The following is a 20,300-nucleotide window of genomic DNA, read 5'->3' as shown; positions in this document are numbered from 1 at the left end:
AGTCCATCGCCCCAATCAGCTGGTGGTTGCGATCGCTGGGTTGGTTCTGTTTTCAGCCCCAACTTCCAATGGAACCAATGGGTGCTGCAGTCCAGCCTGGTTCTGCCCAGCACATACTCAGCCCTCGCATAAACCAGTGGGAGCTGCAGTCTAGTTGGAGCGACCCGCAATAACCCCCACCAGGCCCGCCTCCTACCCTGGTTTGCCAGTATGTGTAGCAGTCCAGTCTGTCCTACACCCCATTCGGCTCTCATACATGTCAATGGGTATTAAAGTTTTGTTCCATCTAACCAGCTCCACTATGCAGCCCACACAAATGCTGTTGGGTATCTGTCTAGCCACCCCAGCCCCTGTCCTAGTTTTCATGCCTTCCCATGGAAGTGGTAACCCAAGAGGGAGGAGCCCACTATTTCCCTCCCAGGCCTTTCCCACTCCCAGATTATGCACTCTCCAGGTAGTTCTGTGGTTTGACTTGACAGAATTAGACCCCAGTGCCAGTTTCTGCCAGCTGATGCTGTGGCTAAGCCCAGACAACCCTCACCCACTCTAATTTTGTTTGCACCAGTAGGAATAATCAGCCCAGCCTGGCTTTTCCCTGATCTAGTCCACATGAGGCCCACAGGTGTTGTAGCCCTTCCCAGTCAGGTCTGCCCCCATCCCAGCCCACGCTCTCCAGTGGGAGTAGCTGTCCAGCAAAGGAACCACCCCTTATTCCCCCTGACGGCTCTGCCCCCTCCCTTCCTGGTTCTCATGCGTGCTGGTTGGGTGCTGCGGTCACATCCAGTACAGGTCACCTCACCTTGGCATTCCGTATTGTGCACTGGTTTTTGTCGCGACCAAAACTGGCTCGACCCAACTGTTCTGATGCTTGGATTTGCCAGTGGATGACGAGAACTGATTCAGCCTGGTCTGCCCCCGACTCATACCAAATGTTTGCCAGTGGGTAACTTTCCATGGCCTGTTCTGGGCTGTTTCCTATCATGTTTCTTGCGCTTACCTGCCGGATCTGTGTCCTGCCAGAGGAGCTGCCCAGACTCTTCCATCAGAACCTCTCCCAATGCCAGATTTTATGCATACCAGGGGGTCCATGAGCCAGCCATACTCAGTTCACCTCCGAAACTAGCAGAAACAGTAGCTTTTCCTGACTGGCCTTCAACCCAAACTGGTTCTTGCTGTTGGATGTTTCAGCCCAGCCATGGCTCATCCATACCCACATATGGCTCACAAATGGCTCACTAGGGTTGAGACCTAGCCTAGTCCATCCCCTATCTACCCTGGTCCTCCAGGACACCAGAGGGTGTTGGAGTCTGACCGGCTCGGTGCATCCAGTCCCAGTCCACACTTGTGCCAAGGGAGACTACAACTGTTTCCAGATCAGAACACAGCCCCCATTCCAGGCCACGTGCCCCTTGGTGGGAACCTCAACCCAACTAGGGTTGTCCCCTTAGCTCCCCAACTGGGCCTGTTCCCAACTGTAGATCATGCGCCTGCCAGTGGTTGCTCTGACTCAACTTGGCTCAGCCCCTCACCTGTCCCGACCTCTGCCTTAGACACTGTGGCTTAGCGTTCCTGGCTCATGCAGACCAGTAGGTGCAAGGGCCTAGCTCAGCATGACTGTGCTCCATCCTGGTTTCTAGTTTTGCTTGTGGGCTAAGGTTTGCTCAGTCCTGCCCCGTCCACCCTGTTCCATTACCAATTGACACAACACCCAGCTGTTGCAGCTACTTTGCCCAGCTTGTCCGACCCCCAAGTCTGGACCACATGTTCACCAGCGGGAGCTATGACTCACCAGTGGAGTTTCCCAAGTTCCTCCACTTAATCCAGTCCCAGACCCAGTTCTCATACATGCCATCAGGTTTAGGCCAGCGCCCAGCATAGTCTGGCCTCCCATTCGACCTTGTATGAGCTGGTGAATGTTGCAGCCCGGCCTACTCCAGACCCTATTCAGGATGTACATTCGGGTGCTGCCTTGACCAGTCCAGACTGCTGTGGGTTCCTTTACCTGTGATTGATGACAGGCTCCCTGGTCACACCTAGCTTAGTCCATCACCACCCCAACCCTCGAGTTAACCAGTGGGGCTAGAATTTCCACAGGGTTTGGCCCACACATCCACCACAGAATCTACCCCAGGATATGGTTCTCAAGTGTTGGTTAATGTAATGGCCATGCTTAATGTGACCCTTCTCCTGATCCATCATCATGTCAGGTAACAGGATACGATTCTGCTGGACAAGCCCTGAGCCATAGCTTTTGCATGGACAGGTATTTGGTGGTAAGCATTGTTCAGTCATTACAAGTTTTTCAAAGTAAGAGTTACTGTCATCGGGAATCTTTACGATTGAGTCACATCCTAGAAGCTCAGTGGGTTCAACCTGGAGCTACCTAAGCAGCGATTCAAAAAACCAAAACCCCAGAGTTGCCCGGGGATAGCTCACCACGTGCACAGTGGTGGCTGGTGGCTGGGATCCAGGCATGAGACGCCCTGTCCTGAGACCCACCCGCAGCAGCCAGGAGGCTGCTGGAAGTTTAAACTCCCAGGCCCAAGGTTGTGCCCATCCCCAATCTCATTCACCGCCCAATAAGGGCGGCGTCCACCGAGCATCTTGAAAGTGAACTGTGTATTCATCACCATCTCTGCTTCCTAACCTCCCACTCACCCCCTCAACCCAATGTAACCTATCCTACCACTCCGCTGAAACTGCCACTTCCAAGAGTTCCTTCACCTGAGCTCCAACGACTAAACGGTGAGCAGGCACAGACCTCTGTTGTCTGCCAGGCATCCTCAATGTCTGGCTCACAAAGGGAGCTGAATACATTATTGTTGTTCTTCCTGGGGTATTTATTCTTCTGGCTGCTGTTGAACTGTAATTTTTATAGTCCTATCTCTGGTCACTTGGAGCTTCACCAAAAAGGTTAGGAAACAGCGCAGTTCAATCAATGGAAGTACGTGTAATCAGAGGGAGACTGGATAAAAAAGTGATAAATGTGGAAAAGGAGGAAATCCAATCATTTGTACCACAGCCAGTCCAAAGGAAAAAATATGTTAGAGGTATAATTATATGCAAGCTGGAAAAGGAAAAGCTTAATGAACTAAAGTTTGTGTGTGTTTCAAAACAACTTACATAAAAAATGATTTACTTATTCGAAAGGCAGAGGAACAGAGAGACAGACAGGATCAGATCAAATTGTTCTTTCATCCACTGGTTCACACCCCAAATGCCAGGGTTAGAACAAGCTGGAGCCAAAAGCCCAGAGAACTTCATCCACGTGCCCCACATGGGTGTCAGGGGCCCAAATACTTGGACCAGGATCTCCTGCTTTCCCATTAGCAGGAAATACAGTAGCCAGTTCAGAACCTGGCTACTGTAGGCATTCCAAGATGTGAGCCCTTGTTAATGCTTTTAACAGACATAGTAATGTGAATATTCAATCTGATTTGAGAAGACTCCTCAGCATCAGGGGAGATGCCTGTTACTGTCACCAGTCCGGGAGGCTACAATGGACACTCCTAATAACGCCCCTTGCTATCATTCTCTGACCCCCAGCAACTACCTCATGAAAAATTTCCCACAGAAGGTTCTGCAATCAGTTGACCTCTTTGAAAGCAATTTCTTCTTGTACGGCTTTATATTAGTATTCTGGTCAACACTAATGAGTTAAGCCTCAAAAGTCCAGCATGTTCTGAGGGGGAAAAAACAAAATCATCATAACTTTCTTGTGGAACTTCAAAACTAAAAGGACATTTTGCAATCAAAAAATGTACACCTTGGCAGGTCCTGGCAACTACCCTTCCTCTAACAGTATGCTGTCTATATGCTTACAAGTGCCAACCTAAGGGGTAACTTACCTCTTTAGAGAAAGCAGCATTTACTAAAGGCTATAAAACTGAGAACAGTCAGAATGCAAGTAACTGAGCTAATAAAAAAAAATTAGATGATACCCTAGATAATCCAAAACTCACAAATATGCCCTTAAAATATGACCTATGTAACTGTATATTTACCTTACACATTAAGTCTACCGATGCTATTAGTTTCACTTTAATTTGTTCTTTGGCTACTTAGCAATTAAGAGAAAAATGCAACCTAAAGGCAAAGTGACTGACAGAAACCAGACATGGGGCAGGTGTCTGGTCTAGCAAGAGGATGACTGGTATGCTTTACTGGAGTGTCTGGGTTCAAGTCCTCTCCACTTCCAAACCCAACTTCCTGCCAGTGTCCACCCTTGGAGAAACAAGGGATGGCCTGAGTACTGGAATCCCTGACACGTGTGTGGGGTAGATCCATATTGAGTTCTTGACTCGTAACTTGAGCCTGACATAACAAAGGCTACTACTGCAGGTATTTGGTAAGTGAACCAGTGGATAGGAAAATCTGTCTTGCTGTCTTTCAAATAAACAACAAAAAGAAATAATGAATCAGTTTTTAAAAAATCAATAATCCAAAGATGACAACAAGTTTTAAATAAACAAATGATTCCCACATGAAAATATTTTGGAGGAAATTATACAATCTTTCAATATATAAAAAAAAATCAACTAAGAACATACTCCAAAACATTGTCATGAATGTTCATGTGCAGGGTATACACAGGTAATATCATCATTGGGTCCACCTGCACTAATCAGCCCTGACAACTATGGAAAGAATTCCATAGCAAACACATTTCTATCTGATTGACCTTTAAATGGTGGTTTTGCTTGGCTTAAAGTTTTACTTTTTCCTGAGAGGGAAAAATGCTAAAGGGCAAAAGGAAAAAAAAAAGTTTAATATTTATTATTTGCAATGTACCAAACACCTTTGGATTCAAAATCAGTCTATCATTTGAAGTAGATTTTCTCATGTCCTGTCCAGGATTCACCGAAGAAACATCTTACATGGTGATCCAACAAACACTGAAAACAAAAAGTTTCACAGTTTTTGCCCTTCCTCTCTGTGTACTCTCATTTTTGGTTCAATTTAATTTTTTTTTTCTTAAAAGTTGATCATGACTCCCAAAACTGATTTTACAAACCAAAAATAGGTCATAACCCAAAGGATAGAAAGTACTCTTTTTCCTTCTGATCCAATCACTCTAAATCAAATTACTTCTTCCAGCATGCAAGTTGAAGGATCAGGGCTCCTTTAAAACAAAGAACTCTCCCCAGTCTGACACAAGAACAGAGTACATTCTTAAATTACATTATTTCAACAGATACAGATATACAGAAACAAAGAGGAAGATCTTCTATCCGATGTTTCACTCCCCATGTGGCCCCAATAGCTGGTGCTATGCAGATCCAAAGCCAGGAGCCAGGAACTTCCTCCAGGTCTCCCAGGAGCTTCTTCTGTGTCTCCCACACAGATGCAGGGTCCCAAGGCTTTGGGCCATCCTCCACTGCTTTCCCAGGCCACAAGCAGGGATCTGGATGGGAAGTGGGGCTGTTGGGATTAGAAGACGCCCATATGGGATCCCAGAGCTTGCAAGGCAAGAACTTTAGCCACTAGGCTACCGTGCTGGGCCTCAAAGCACTATTTCTAACCAAAAAAAGATTTTTCCTATATTGACTTGATTGTACAAATATTTTTAAAGTTGTACACATTTATCTGATATTACTAAGCATTTTAAATTCATGCTTTAAAAGCAATGAATTTATAACATTAAATCTTTCATACTTTTCTTAAAAATGAAACTTGGAAATTTTACTTTAAATGATCAAATTATTGCACAACCTTTGAAACATTAAATTATGTATTTTAGATAGCTCTAGATGTGAAGAATTCCAAATCACAAATATTTAAGTACTACTTCCTATGAACCAGAAAGCTTATGAAGTAATTTGTGTACTTCTTTTAGAAGCTTCATTTACAATTATGTATATTTTAATGCTATGCAATTTTGGGGGGGGGGAGGCAGGCTTAAAAAATTAATTACAGGGACCCAGCACCACTGCCTAGCAGCTAAAATCCTTGCCTTGAACAAGCCGGGATCCCATATGGGTGCTGGTTCTAATCCTGGCAGCTCCACTTCCCATCCAGCTCCCTGCCTGTGGCCTGGGAAAGCAGCTGAGGATGGCCCAAAGCCTTGGGATCCTGCACCCGCGTGGGAGACCCAGAAAAGGATCTGGGCTCCTGGCTTCGGTTTGGCACAGCCCCAGCCATTGTGGTCACATGGGGAGTGAATCATCGGACGGAAGATCTTTCTGTCTCCCCTCCCTGTATATCTGACTTTGTAATAAAAATAAATAAGTCTTTAAAAAATTAATTACAGGAGGTAGTATTTTAGCACAGTGGGTTTAAACCGCCACTTGCAAAGCTAACATAGTATCAGAGAGTCTGTGCCAGTCCCAGCTGCTGTTTCCTATCCAGCTTCCGGCTGACGGCTTAGGAAGGCAGTGGAAGATGGCCAAGCCCTCGGCCTGCCAGCCACTGGGAGATCAGGACGGAGTCCTTGCTCCTGGCTTCAGCCTGAGCTGGCACGCTCCCTCTTTGCATCACTCCTTCCATTAAATATTCTTTCTTTTTAAAAGAATCACATTTTTTTCCTGAAGATGACATTAAGAAATAAGTATGTGAATAACAGCAACAAGAAAGAACTTTGCTCTACTTCAGAAACCAAGTTATTGGTAATTGATTAAGCCTTAACTTTTTATTTAGATGTAGCACTTACACTTGCTTCAAGCAAACTCCTGAGGCCAAATAAGACAGTCAGCTATCCTCTGCTGCCCCATTAGGACACAGGGTAATACTCTCAAATACAAAAAGAGGAGGAAATAATGACTTAACTATTAGAGCAATGCATATTCAAATATTTTGTTAATGTTTCAAGTAAAAGTACATTTGAATTTTGATATCTGGAACTATTTTTTAAAAGGACAATGACACTACTAAAAAAATGTAAAAGTCAAATGAGAATAGTTTGTTTAAAGTTCATTACTTTTTATAAATACTGAAAACAAAAGCCTTAAAAAAACAATACTTCAGATTGTGATTCCCATTGCAGAAGAACTGTATCTGCAAATAATCCAGGTCAATATTTTTGCATGTACACAATGAACAACTGAGACAAGAGATGATAAACCACTGCACAATAGATAATTTAAAAAAAAAAAGCAATGATCAGGAAGGAAAAACATTAAAACCCGGTTGGGAGTTAGGTGAGGCATAAACACTATTCACTCACCTACTAAAAACCACTGTGGTCTCTTTAAGATATATATGCAAATATCCAAAATCCTCCTAGAAATCTTGCTTTGAAAATTATTACATTAGCATTTAACATGTTAAATTTTATCATTCTTAAGATAGAATGATTTAAAAAGTGATAAATCATTAACAAATCACTCAGAACCAATCTCCTAATTTTTTTTTTTAGATTTATTTATTTTTATTGCAAAGTCAGATATACAGGGAGGAGGAGAGACAGAGAGGAAGATCTTCCAGCCAATGATTCACTCCCCAAGTGAGCGCAACGGTCGGTGCTATGCCAAACCGAAGCCAGGAGCCAGGAGCCAGGAACTTCCTCCAGGTCTCCCACGCGGGTGCAGGGTCCCAAGGCTTTGGGTGGTCCTTGACTGCTTTCCCAGGCTACAAGCAGGGAGCTGGATGGGAAGTGGAGCTGCCGGGATTAGAACCAGCACCCACATGGGATCCCGGCTTGTTCAAGGTGAGGACTTTAGCCACTAGGCCATCCCGCTGGGCCCCAGTCTCCTTACTCTTAATATAAATTTTTTCATTTCTTGAGAGAGGCAGGGGGCCAGTGAGTTCCCATCTGCTGGCCAACTCCCTAAGTGCCTGCAGCAGCTGGCAGGTGGCCCTGGGGGTGGGGGGTGGAACTCACAGGAGCAGCAGGAACCTGATTATCAGATTACCATCACTGCTGCCCCACAGGCTCTGCATCAGCCAGGTCCTAAGTGTGGCTACTCTGATATAGGATGTAAGCATCTTAAAACTAGGCTAAATGGTCCTCCAAGAACAAATCTCCCTCATACCTAAACACAGAAACTGGTAACTGTTTTAACAACAACAACAACAACTAAATCTGCTGAAGCTGGTACCATGGTATAGCAGCCTAAGCCTCCACCTGTGGCGCTGCCATTCCATATGGGGATCAGTTTGCATCTTGGTTGCTCTGCTTCCAATCCAGCTCCCTGTTTACAGCCTGGGAAAGCAGCAGAGGATAGCCCAAGTCCTTGGCCCCTGGCTTTAGAATGGCTCAGTTCTAGTGGTTGCTGCCATTTGGGGACTGAACCAGGAAATGGAAGCTCTCTCTGTTTAACTCTGCCTTTCAAACAAAAATCTGTTACCAATAAAGAATGTTTCGGCCCAGGTTTTTCACTCCATCCTACTGGCAAGCAGTTTATATAAATTAAAGTTATTGGTAGTTATGTAAGCAAATTGGATTAGACCCTTCTTTTTCAGTTCGTATGTGTCTATTTTTCCCTATTAACTGTGTTGGTCAACACCTCTAATATTAAGTCTCATGGTAGTGGTGACAACAAGCACTCAATATTCCCCCTTAATTAAGATGCTGCATGAGGTGATAAATATATGGTTTATCATATCAAAAGATTTACTGATTTATTTGATAGGCAAGGTTACACAGGGAGAGGATGGAAGGAGGGAGGAAAAGGAGGAGAGGGTGAAAGGGCGGGGGGAGAGGAGGGAGAGGAGAAGGGCAAAAGGGAGAGATGCAAGAAGGGAGAGAGAAATTTCGCATTACTTTCCAAATAGCCACAATGGCCAGGCCAGGCCAGGTTAAACCAGAAGCCTGGAGCTACGTATAAATTTCCCACCCGGATGTGATGGCCTAATCACCTGAACTGCTGCTTTCCCAAATACACTAGCAGAGAGCTGGACTGAAAGTGGAGTAGCAGGGACTTGAACTGAAACCCACAAGCAATGTCAGGGTCATATGCAGCAGGTTAACCTGTTGTACCACAATACCAACTCTGATAATTCTAGGATTTTATTTTAACATGGTTATTTTCATTGTATTTGAAAGTCACAGAGAGACAAATCTTCCATACAGTGATTCATTTGCAATAGCCAAGGCTATGGAGGCTGAGGTCAAGAGCCTGGAACTCATCTGGGTCTCCCACATGGGTGGCAGGGACCCAAGTACTAGAGCCATTATCTGCTGACCCCAGGGTGCACATCAGCTGGATCAAAGCCAGACAGCTAGAACTCAATCCAGGTATCTGCTATGGGATGCAGGCATCCCAAATGTCAACTCCAGCTGCTGAGTCAAATGCCCACCACATCAGTCTTAATCTGTTCTTGCTTAATAAAAACAAAAACAGGAATAGGGTTTCAGATGTCATTTTGGCACTAAGGGAAACAATTACATAATTAACATGGCAAAAGTACCAAACTCTATTCATAACTGTCTCCAGCCCCCTAAACAGTTAGGAAGTTCCAGTTTATTTTCTGTTTTGCAATAAAAAGGTAAATGCTCCCTGAGAATCAAATAAGCATGTGTAAGATCATTTACTAGGCTACACAGATGTCAATGGTAAGTTTTCATTTACTTCCTCTCATTCCTTACTTTCACACTTACAGACTTTAAAACAAACCTAAATTTTCTAAGTATTGAATACAATCGTATACATTTTTCCAAGTTTCACCTTTCCTGAAGTCATCTCACCCTCCTGAGGTTTACAGTTACCATATTCTAGAACTCCTAGATTCTGCTTCATAATCCAGTCCTGCTCCAGTCCTCAAAGATCTCAACGTGGGTTAGCAAGAACTTCTTCCTTAAACCTAGTCCGCTTTCAGGGATCTCTCATTCCGTATTTGGCTCCCCCATACACCCAGCCACTCATCCACCAACTTCACAGTCATCTCTGACAATGGTTCTCCAGCTTCTGTCTCTCATTTCCAGTTCTTAAGTCCCTTCATCCTATGACACTTGCAGCAATTTTCAGCTCCGACCCTACCAATCATTACCATCATGTGGTATCCCTCACTAGTACTCAATCATACACAATCCAAGCAATACTCCTAAAAGCCATTTCTCTCTCTCCAACTGTTCTCCTGCCTTCTCCCATTGCTCTTCACATTCTATCTAAACGACACTTTCTTACAGCTGGTGCAAGGGCGTTGGTGACATTCCCTTACATCAGTCTTTGCACTGACAGCCTCACTGCCTGGAACATTTCTACTACATCCTTGAATTAGGTGAGAAATCAATTCCTGAAGGAAGCTTACTAGTAACCTTCCAAAAGTCCTCCTACACTTAAATTTTTCAGAGTATAAGAAATATAATAAGCTATAGACTGTAACTGAACACTTACAATTTGAAAAAATTACGAGGAAAACCAAGTACTATGAAAAATGTAGGGGCTGTAAGTGGGTTAAGCCACAGTCTGAAGTGTCAGCATCCATTCAGGATGCCAACTCAAGTCCCAGCTACTTTACTTCAAATCCAGTTCCCTGTTAATGTGCTTGGGAAAGCAGCAGATGGCTCAAATGCTTGGGTCCCTCCTAAGGGAGATCCAGATGAAGCTCCTGGCTCCAGGTTGTCCCAGCTCTGGCCGCTGTGGCCACCTGTGGAGCATACCAGTGGATGGGAGATTCCATTCTCTTCCTGTCTAATTCTTTCAAATAAATACATAAATAGGTTTACATACAACATGTGATTTTTTTTATACCTGACAGCTTTCTAATTTCATATTTCTTCTCCACAAAGAACTTCATATGTCATATTCTAGAGCAGTTAGTGTCCAACTGAAATACAATAAAGACAAACAAGCCGTCTCTAATTTTCTAGCGGCCACATTGAAAAAACAAACAGATGGGGTGAGTGAGTGGTCTAATGATTAAGATGCTTCTCAGGACATTCACAGTGTGTATCCAACTGCCGGGATCCGAGACCTGCTGCCCTAGCTTCCAGAGCCTGGCTAATGTGCACCTTCAAAGAAACACTAGGTATTGCTCAAGTAGTGGGGTCCCCGCCATCCATGCAAGAGACCTGGATGGAGTTTCTGGTTCCTGGCTTCAACGTGGCCCAATCCTAGTGACTGCTGGCACCTGGAGAATGAACCACCATATGGGAAGTTTGTTTCTCTCTCCTGTTCAAATTAAATTAAAAAATATATATATGGGGCCTGGCTTTTCAGTGTAGAATGCAAAGCCACTGCCAAATGTCAGCATGCCTTGTAACTACTGGTTCATAATCCGTGACCACACTTCAGATCCAGCTCTTCGCGAATGGTTGGGAAAAGCAACAGAGGATGGCCCTTGTGTTTGTGTCCTTGTAACTCACATGGAAGACCCAGATGAATCTTGTCTGACCTGACCCAACCCTGGCCACCGCAGCCATTTGGGGAATGAACCAGCAGATAGAAGACTGGTATTTCTTTCTCCCTCCCCTCCTTTCCTTTTAAAAAGATGTTTACTTGAAGGTCAGAGCTACAGAAAGCAAGAGGGAGAGGAGGAAGCAGAGTTTTCCATCTACTGGTTCACCCCCCAAATGGCCACAAGAACCAAAACCCCTTCCAGGTCTCCCATGTACCTTTTGTGTAGGAGTCCAAGGCCTTGGACCATCTTGTGCTGCTTTCCCAGGTGTATTAACAGGGAGATGGACTGGAAATAGAGCAACCAGGATTCAAACAGGGGCCCATACAGGATGCCCAGGAGGCAGCTTTACCACAGTGCTCTAAATTTTTCAAAAGAAATTATAAAAACATCTTTCCTTTTAAAAAACAAAACCAAACAAAAAACACTGCTACTTAACCCACGGAATACAAAACATGAACTTATGATAGATGTAATGTGCTCCGTATGGGTATTTTACACCTTTATTTGCACCCATTTCACTTCAAGTAGTACATGTGGCTGTCAGCTACTGGGATCGGCAACATAGCTCTAGAAGGAAATACACTCCTGTATAAAGGTACTGCATTAAGGTTATGAAAAAATAAAACAAGTTTATTCTGGTAACTTTTGAAAATTTTGAAATCCATGACAGTTTTTTCTATGAGCTTTTAAAAATACCTTTAGAGCATGGCACTAAACAAACTTAATTTCATATCAAACTGAGACATATCTCAAGTTTCAACCACTTAAATTCTTAAAATTATGCAAACATTCATGCTGACAATACACTTGGTCTTAGCCAAAAGGCCAAGAAGCAATCCCATCACACGAAAAGCCTAAATCTAAATTAAGATTCAGGTAAATAATTTTAAAACAGCATAGTTACTGACAATCTGAGAGGATAAGAGAGAAAAGAGTATAAAATCATTGCACACAGGCTTTCCCTTTCATTTAGTAACTCCGTTTCTAAGACTCCAAACTATGGAAATAATCAAAGACAAGGTCAAAGTGTTACATACAAACTTGTTCATCAAGACACTTTTCTGTGATAATAAAAACTAGAGAACCCACTCAGTGAGCAAAAGGAAAAGTAACTTGAAACTCACCCGATGGCAGTCTATACTGTCAGCAGCAATCATGACTTACACGACATTAAATAACACTGGGAAATAATCCCAACCTAACAGTGAGTGAAAGTCAAGTCTATGCAACATGATTCCCACACACGTGTATGCTATAATTCCAAATCCAGAGGTAAAAATAAAGAAGGGAAAAACAAAGTGTTAACAGCTTTCTCTTTGCAGTATGATGACCAGACACTTTTCTATTATTTCTTTTAGCATATATTTGGTGAGTGCTACTTTATGTTATGCTACTTCCTGATGGGTCCCTGACATCATGAGGTAAAAAGCTTTATTTTCACTTTTTCCCAAATTTCCTATACTAAGTATTATCATTTCGTAATTTTAACAGCAAAACAGAAAAAAATACAATGTGTAGTGGATACTGCTTTAGATAATATGGGTTTGGGTGAAGTAGAAGAATTTGAATGTGGTTCTAAATAGTGCAGATGCCTAAAAAGAAAACAAGAATCTACAAAATGTACACACAATAAGATCCAAAGTATACATATACACAAAAAACAATTAACAGTAAGGGGACATTTTGAACATGGGTTTTCCCCCCTGTTTGTCTTTTCTATATTGTTTCTCCATACTTCTATTTTGAAAAATTAAAAAGTAAACACACCCACTATTTACACATCCTGTGCTGGGTTCAGTAAAGGGTTAAAGTCAATAAAAGGAATGAAAACAGTACTTGGGGGGTATCAAACAAGAGAACACTGGGAATAGGAGAAATGATGAAAATAAGAAAATTTTTCATGAAAGAAAGAATCTGGGAAACTTGAAGTGATAGAAAAAAATGCGAGGGGTGCAACGACTCAGTTGGATAATCCTCCACCTGTAAGCACTGACATCCCATCAGTTCATGGGCACCAGTTCGTGTCCTGGCTGCTCTACTCAATCCAGCTCCTAGATGGTTCAGAGCCTTGGGACCCTGCACCTGAGTGGGAGACCTAGAAGAAGCTTCTGGCTCCTGGTTTCAGATTAACTCAGCTCTGGCTGTTGCAAGCCCTTTGAGGAGTGAACCTGCAGATGGAAGATCCATTTCTCTTCTCTGTAAATCTACATTTGCAATATAAATAAATTTTTAAGAAAGGAAGGGAGGAAGGAAAAAAGGTGGGAACTAGTGACCAAAAAAAAAAAAAAAAAAAAAAAAAAGGCGCCACTATCAAGGAACAGTAAGACACACAATAGAATAGGGTGGGTGTTGTGGCGGAATGAGTTAGGCTGCTTTCAATATAGTACCGACCAGGGCCCGGCAGCGTGGCCTAGTAGCTGAAGTCCTGGCCTTGAACGCCCCGGGATCCCATATGGGTGCCAGTTCTAATCCCGGCAGCTCTACTTCCCATCCAGCTCCCTGCTCCCTGCTTGTGGCCTGGGAGAGCAGTCGAGGACGGCCCAAAGCTTTGGGACCCTGCACCCGCGTGGGAGACCTGGAGGAGGTTCCTGGTTCCTGGCTTCGGATCGGGGTGCACCGGCTGTTGCAGCTCACTTGGGGAGTAAATCATCGGGCGGAGGATCTTCCTCTCTGTCTCTCCTCCTCTCTGTATATCCGGCATTCCAATAAAAATGAATAAATCTTTAAAAATATATATATATATATAGTACTGACCGCAGTCCAGGCTACACTGCTACTATACTTTGGATCTAACTTCCTGCTAGAGCTCCCACGAGAAAAGAGGTGATGGACCAAGTACCCGGGATCGTGTTGCTAGTGTGGAAGACCCAGGTGGAGATCCAGGTTCCTGACTTCAGCCCAACCTCAACTGCCATGAACTTGTATGGAGTGACTCAGTAAACAGGGGAAAGATCAAATTGCTCTTTCAAATAAATTATCTTTTTTTTTTTAAAAATAGGCTCTATGAAGGGCGTAGGCAGTAAGCTGAACACAGGTTACAGGAGGGATTGCTTTTGTAAGTCTGATCCATCAGTAGGGAATTATTAGATTCCAATTCAAGCAAACTGCTATAGCATATCTTTAGCCCCTCAACCCCACTCCCAGCTTGGTTCAAGTCACTACCATTTCTAGATGTATCATCGCAACCACGACCTGACTCTTTCTCCTTACTCTTGCATTCTGATCATTTCTAAGCAGTAGCCAGAGACAGCCTTCTTCAAAAAAAAAAAAGATTATCGGACATCTTTCGTCAAAAATCCTGCAAGGGCTTTCCATTTCACATAGTGAAATGCCAAAGTCGCCAGGATTTCTACAGACTCTATAATACTTGCTTTTTTTTTTTTTTTTTTTTTTATTACAAAGTCAGATATACAGAGAGGAGGAGAGACAGAGAGGAAGCTCTTCCGTCCGATGATTCACTCCCCAAGTGAGCAGCAAAGGGCCGGTACGCGCTGATCCAATGCCGGGAACCAGGAACATCCTCCGGGTCTCCCACGCAGGTGCAGTGTCCCAATGCACTGGGCCGTCCTCGACTGCTTTCCCAGGCCACAAGCAGGGAGCTGGATGGGAAGTGGAGCTGCCGAGATCAGAACCGGCGCCCATATGGGATCCTGGTGCATTCAAGGCGAGGACCCCAGCCGCTAGGCCACGCCGCCGGGCCCAATACTTGCTCTTTTACCGGCAAACTGATCACTCCTGTACTGCTTGCTCTCACTGCTCCAGCCACAGCAGATTCACCTGCCACAGCTCCCTAACTATTCCAGACAGGCTGTGCCTCTGCAACTCTTCCCCTCCTTCTGTTTCCTTCAGGTCTTGAGCTTTTAGTTCACTTTATATAAAACAGCAAGCCTCCCACACTGCCCCAAATAAAAATGTCAGCATTCACTATGTCCCAAACTGACTTTATCTTCATTACACTTAACATCATCTGCCATCTTACTGCTACTACAATTGTGTGTCCCAAATACAGAGCTTTGCCATGGTTGCTCATTTCCATGTCACCAGCACCTAGGGCAATCAGTATGTGTCGCAAGAATCAAAGCAAGAGGACACGGAGCTGTCAGACAGCCAGCTCAACTGGCTTATGGCACAAGAAGTATCTACTCGAACAGAATCTACAGAGAATTTCTTCTAATTTTGTCATGTAATTTTAACCGAGGAACTACCTAGTAATACAGTATTTGTACATCAGGCTTTGCACACAGAGCCAGCCTTCAATTTAATAGCACTTTATCTCTAGCAGGCTTACCTTTAAGGTAGTTACTTGGATTTAGAGTGGCAGGAACAGATATGATGAAGTTTGAAATCTTATTTTTCTTCACTTTACTTGTGAACAAATGAGCAGTGATTTCTCACACAGGCAACCTCACCGAAAAATTCGGACATTCTCCCTTTTCCCACAGGCCTATGAGCTCCCACCCCAGGGTAAGGCAGAAAAAAACAGCCAGCAGTGCTAAGCAAAGCTACTAGATAGTTGGCAGCAATTAAAGTTGGGCAGGAGGCAACAGTACAGAGAGGCCTGGAGAAGCCGATTCTTCAAACATTTTCTAAGTTAGAAGCACCTTATATTTTAAAAGGAAATCAACACAAAACAACGGTAACTTCTTCCCTGTCCTCCTACCAAGTACACAATGCTTGTGGTGGGTGCTTGGTAGAGCGGTTAACATGTCCCTGTTCCATATCAGTGCCTGGATTCAATTTCCAGCTCCTGAAGCCGGCTGTTGCTAACGCAGACCCTAGAAGGCAGTGGTGATGCCTTCAACAACTCGGGCCTCTGCCACCCACGCAGCACATCTGCGGTCTCCCTCTCAAATTAAAACAATAACAAAAACATATAATACTCAAAGTCGGGTGATAGCTTACCCCAGCGTTAAAGATAAATACTCAGCTTTATTATGAAGGATTTCAAGCACACCAGCAAAGCTTCGGGGGAGAAAGGAAGAATGAGCAAGTGCCCAGTACCCAGCTGCGGCTGCTTTACCGCTTACCCAAACCACCTCAGCCTGGAAGATGGAAAGAGCTGGGTAAAAACTCAGCGCTCTCATCAGCCCTTTGCTCCTCTCCAGCTCTCCAGCAGCGACCGTCAAGCTCACCTGATGCTGATGTTACTACTCCGCACATATGCTGCCACTCAAATGGTACATTTCACATGTATTAAAACTATATACATGGCATCACGTTATATCCTGGTCATGGATTAGCTGTCTGACCTTAGGCAAGTTAACGTACCTATTCATCTGTTTCTGCTCTGCAAAATGAAGACAATACTACCTTCTTCTTCGAGAGCTGATGTGAGGATTACATGAGTTTGATACACTGCAGCAAAAGCGCTGAGAAAATCGCCTTGCTCATCGGAAGCACTGAAAACGGGTGTTAGCTGTTATCATATAAAGTTGCAAAAGGACCTGTGATTATGGTATTTTGACACATACACATATGCTCATGCAGAAAAGATTACGAAAATGACATGCAAAATCCATGACAGATATGTTCAAAACCGCATAAAAATTAAATATGCTTATGAAGTTCAGGCTGGAAAGGCTCACTAGCCTACAAAAAGGGGAAATGAAAGCGCTGAGAGAAAGCGGTCGGGGCCTATGTTGTGGCATAGCATGTTAAGTCAACGCCTGTGATACCAGCATCCCATATGGATACTGGTTTGAACCCAACTGTTCCACTTCTAACCCACCACCCTGCTAATGCATCTGGGAAAACAGTGGAGGATAGCCCAAGGACTGGGCCTCTGTTGCCATGTGGGAAACCTGGAAGAAGCTCCTGGCTTCAGTCGCGCCTGGCTTCAGCAGCAGCAGCAGCCATTCTGGGAGAGAGAAAATCTCCATGGATCTCTCCCCCACACTCCCTCTCTGTAACTCTGCCTTTCAGGTAGATAGAGTAAAACTTAAATTTTAAAGTCTTTAAGTTTACAATCCATTGTAACATCAGAATATGAACAGCCGGTCCAAATACTTTCTAATTTTGAATTTTCTAAACAGTGACTTTTCATGAGTTTTGAGGAGAGGGATGGGGAAGAAAGGGCAATGTTTTAATAAGATGGTATAGATAAGGCCTTCTCTGCCTGTCCAAAGAGGCACTTTAAGGGGTCACACAAAACAAAACATGACGCAGTACTCAAATTTCACCCCTTAACTATTTCTTCCCAACTCTTAGTAGAACAAATCAACATTCAAAATGCTATTTTAAATAGGATGCACCTTGATTACATGAGTGTTACAGACAACTGGACTCTGCAAAATTTATCAATGTAATTACAGACACATTATCTCTGCTTTGATACAAGATGATTTTAAGGCAACTTCTAGGTCAAAAGGCCAGAAAACAGCAAACTTACATGTCCTGAATATTAGCTGAATTCTAGTGAATTTCTTTAAAGACATTTTTAAAGATTTTAAAATATTTCTACCCTCTGATGGCTAACTGATCTAACTTGATACACAGAGAAACATCTAGGTGCCATTTACCGGGTTAGAAATTTCATACAGAATCTTTTAACCCGCATGAAGTATCTTTATGAACAAAATTTAGAAGTGACCCTAGATACCCAGTTTAAACACATACTTCCTGCAGTGTTAAAAGTGACGACCACAAAAGCCAACATTTACCATGAATTGCTTAAGTGCAAGCAAATTGTACTGATTATATCAACACAATAGTGCTCAATCGCAGTTCCCCTAGAATTTAGCATATCCTACTATTTCCAAGAAGTTAACTGAAAGCAACAATTACATGGAACACCAAGGATCTGTCCACCACTCCAACTTTGGCTGCTCGCTTCCGCACCCACACCCCCAAATTCCGAGTAAGACATTTAAAAGCGGAAGGGCAGATTTACACAATAGGAAAAGTTCAAAAGTAAAGTTCTACTTCTCCTACAGCGAGAACTCTGCAACGCAACTATCGCTTTTGTCCCCCACCCTACCCCAAATTATTTACATGTCTGAGTCATCCCCTTCCCTCAGCCCCAATAGAACACTGGGGGTGGGGTGGGCACACCAAGCTGTAACTTGCACAAACCAACAGAGAAATGAATGTGACTACTTCTACCCCTCTTCTAATTGGAAAGGACTCTCACTCCGTCCCACGCCCCAAGCAACACGCAGCACCTGCCAAGCCCGGCGCTTACAGCGTGATGGTCCCAACTTTTCGAACGCAATTTGAGGAGGAGACGCAGATTACTTCTTGAGGCGCCCAAGAAGAGGACAGCACAGGTCCTCTCAGAAAAGGACGCGCTAGTTTTGGGGGGGTGGGTGGGTGAGTGGAGGGCTGTCTCCTCCGCCTGCTGCGGGATTCGAGACCCGCTAGCTTCCAGGACCCCAGTGGAAGCCGCCCACTCCGACCCGCCGCGGGCCGCGGGCCTCGGGCCTCGGGCCTCGGTCAGGCAAGCGGTGTTTACACCTGTCACGAGGGAGGCGGAGGGAGGAAGAGGAAGCCCGAGCCGTGCCCCAAACTTCTCTACAGCTCCCGGGAGGGAGCGGCCGGCGCCGGGCGGCGGGCAGGTGGAAGCCGAGGGGCCGGGCTAGCCGGCAGCGGCCGGGCAGGGAACAGCTCGCACTTCCCCGGCCGGGGTGTCCGGCTCCCCGCGAAGGGGGCCGCGCGCTTCGGGCGCCACCAGCGGCGTGCCCGCACCCGGCGCCGAAGCCCGCAGGCCCGCACAGCCCGCCGCTTCTCCGCGGCCAGCAGGCAGGTGCTGGCGGGGCAGCCCGAGGGTCCCGCCGGGGGGCCCGGGCCCAGGCCCCGCACCGTCCCTCCCCGCCCCGCGCGGCTCGAGGAAGCGGAGCGGCAGCGCTTTACCTGGCTCGTCTGGGGCGGCCGCGATGGGCATGGCTCAGGGGCCCGGGGAGGAACTGGCTCCCCGGGGACGGACCGGCTTCTCCGACGCAGAGCTGGTGCGAGCGGAAGGCTGGCTGTGCGCAGCCCTGTCACCGCAGCAGCGCCATGGACGCCCACCCGGAGTTTCAGCGCTGCCGCGGGACCCCCATCCCACTACCCTCCGCCCTCTTCCGCCGCCGCCGCCGCCTCCTCCGCGGAGACCCCCCGCCCACTCCACACACGCTCCCATCATGCAGCGGGGGAATCGCTGCCACCGACACGTCACTTCCGGGCGCAGGTGGCTAGGTCGGGTCCGGGCGCTGGTGGGTGCTGCGGAGTGGGGGAAGATACTCCAGGGGAATCGGTGTCATGGAACGCTTACCCCTGCGCAGGCGCCGTGGCGCCGAGCGCCCGCCGCCATTTTGGGTTCGGGCAAACTTGCCCTTTCCTTTGACTTCCTTGAGAGTCACCGAGCTGTGGGCGACAGACGTCCTCCGGTCCTCGGCTGTCTGAGGCGGCAGCGCTCACGGCAGGAGTAAGGAGCCTTTCTCAGGTCTTTGAAATTAGTGATCAGCTCAGGACCGAATTAAGACTTTAATTAAAATTGCACGGGTTTGGAAAAACGGAAACAGATGTTCCCTACCATAAACCAGAGGATATTTTACCAGCTTGTCCTTTTCGCCCCGAAAACTGAGTTTTTCATTCACAGTTCCTTGCTCTTTTCTATGTAAGCCAACGAGGAGCAAACGGCTCTTTAACAAGTCATAAAGAAGAGATGGCTACAAATTGAACTTAAGGTGAGCAGCCGCCGAAACTGTCAATCTTCAAGAAAATCATTAGAATTTTGCTAACGGATGGAGCATTGTGGCTGTTTGTCTTTGCTCCTTTCGGAAGAATCGCCAGTGAAACTTGAAACGTCGAATCAAGCCGTGCATTTAGCCGTGTTTCTCTTGAGAGTCCACCCACAAGTTCCAACCTTTCTCCGTCCTTTACCGTGCATGTCCGTCAGAACCTGGGCTACTATGAAAATCTGACTGCAAACCCTACAGGATGATTATTGTTAAGCCTCGGGGTCCCGCTCTGTAAATCATAACCCCTGTCAGGTCCCTGTTATGCCCAACCTCTGTATTAGTGATTTCAATAATTTAAAATGC

The 20,300-nt window shown here is 45.4% G+C and overlaps 1 protein-coding gene across 3 annotated transcripts in view; it reads right to left on the bottom strand.

Moving 5' to 3' along the window:
• The window catches only part of AFTPH (aftiphilin), a 69,650-nt gene extending 49,564 nt beyond the window's left edge, over positions 1-20,086 (bottom strand). Inside the window, exon 1 of one of the 3 annotated variants that reach the window (XM_058667882.1) lies at positions 19,529-20,086. The gene's annotated coding sequence lies outside the window, so the exon portion shown is untranslated. Of the gene's footprint in view, positions 1-19,128; positions 19,384-19,528 lie in introns of those variants that run through there. The other 2 variants (XM_058667881.1, XM_058667883.1) reach the window with 2 other exon arrangements.
• Between the last annotated feature and the right edge of the window lie 214 nt (positions 20,087-20,300).

Source organism: Ochotona princeps, chromosome 8 (genome assembly GCF_030435755.1).
Source record: "Ochotona princeps isolate mOchPri1 chromosome 8, mOchPri1.hap1, whole genome shotgun sequence".
NCBI lineage: Eukaryota > Metazoa > Chordata > Mammalia > Lagomorpha > Ochotonidae > Ochotona > Ochotona princeps.
This window is presented reverse-complemented; position numbering and strand designations above follow the sequence as displayed.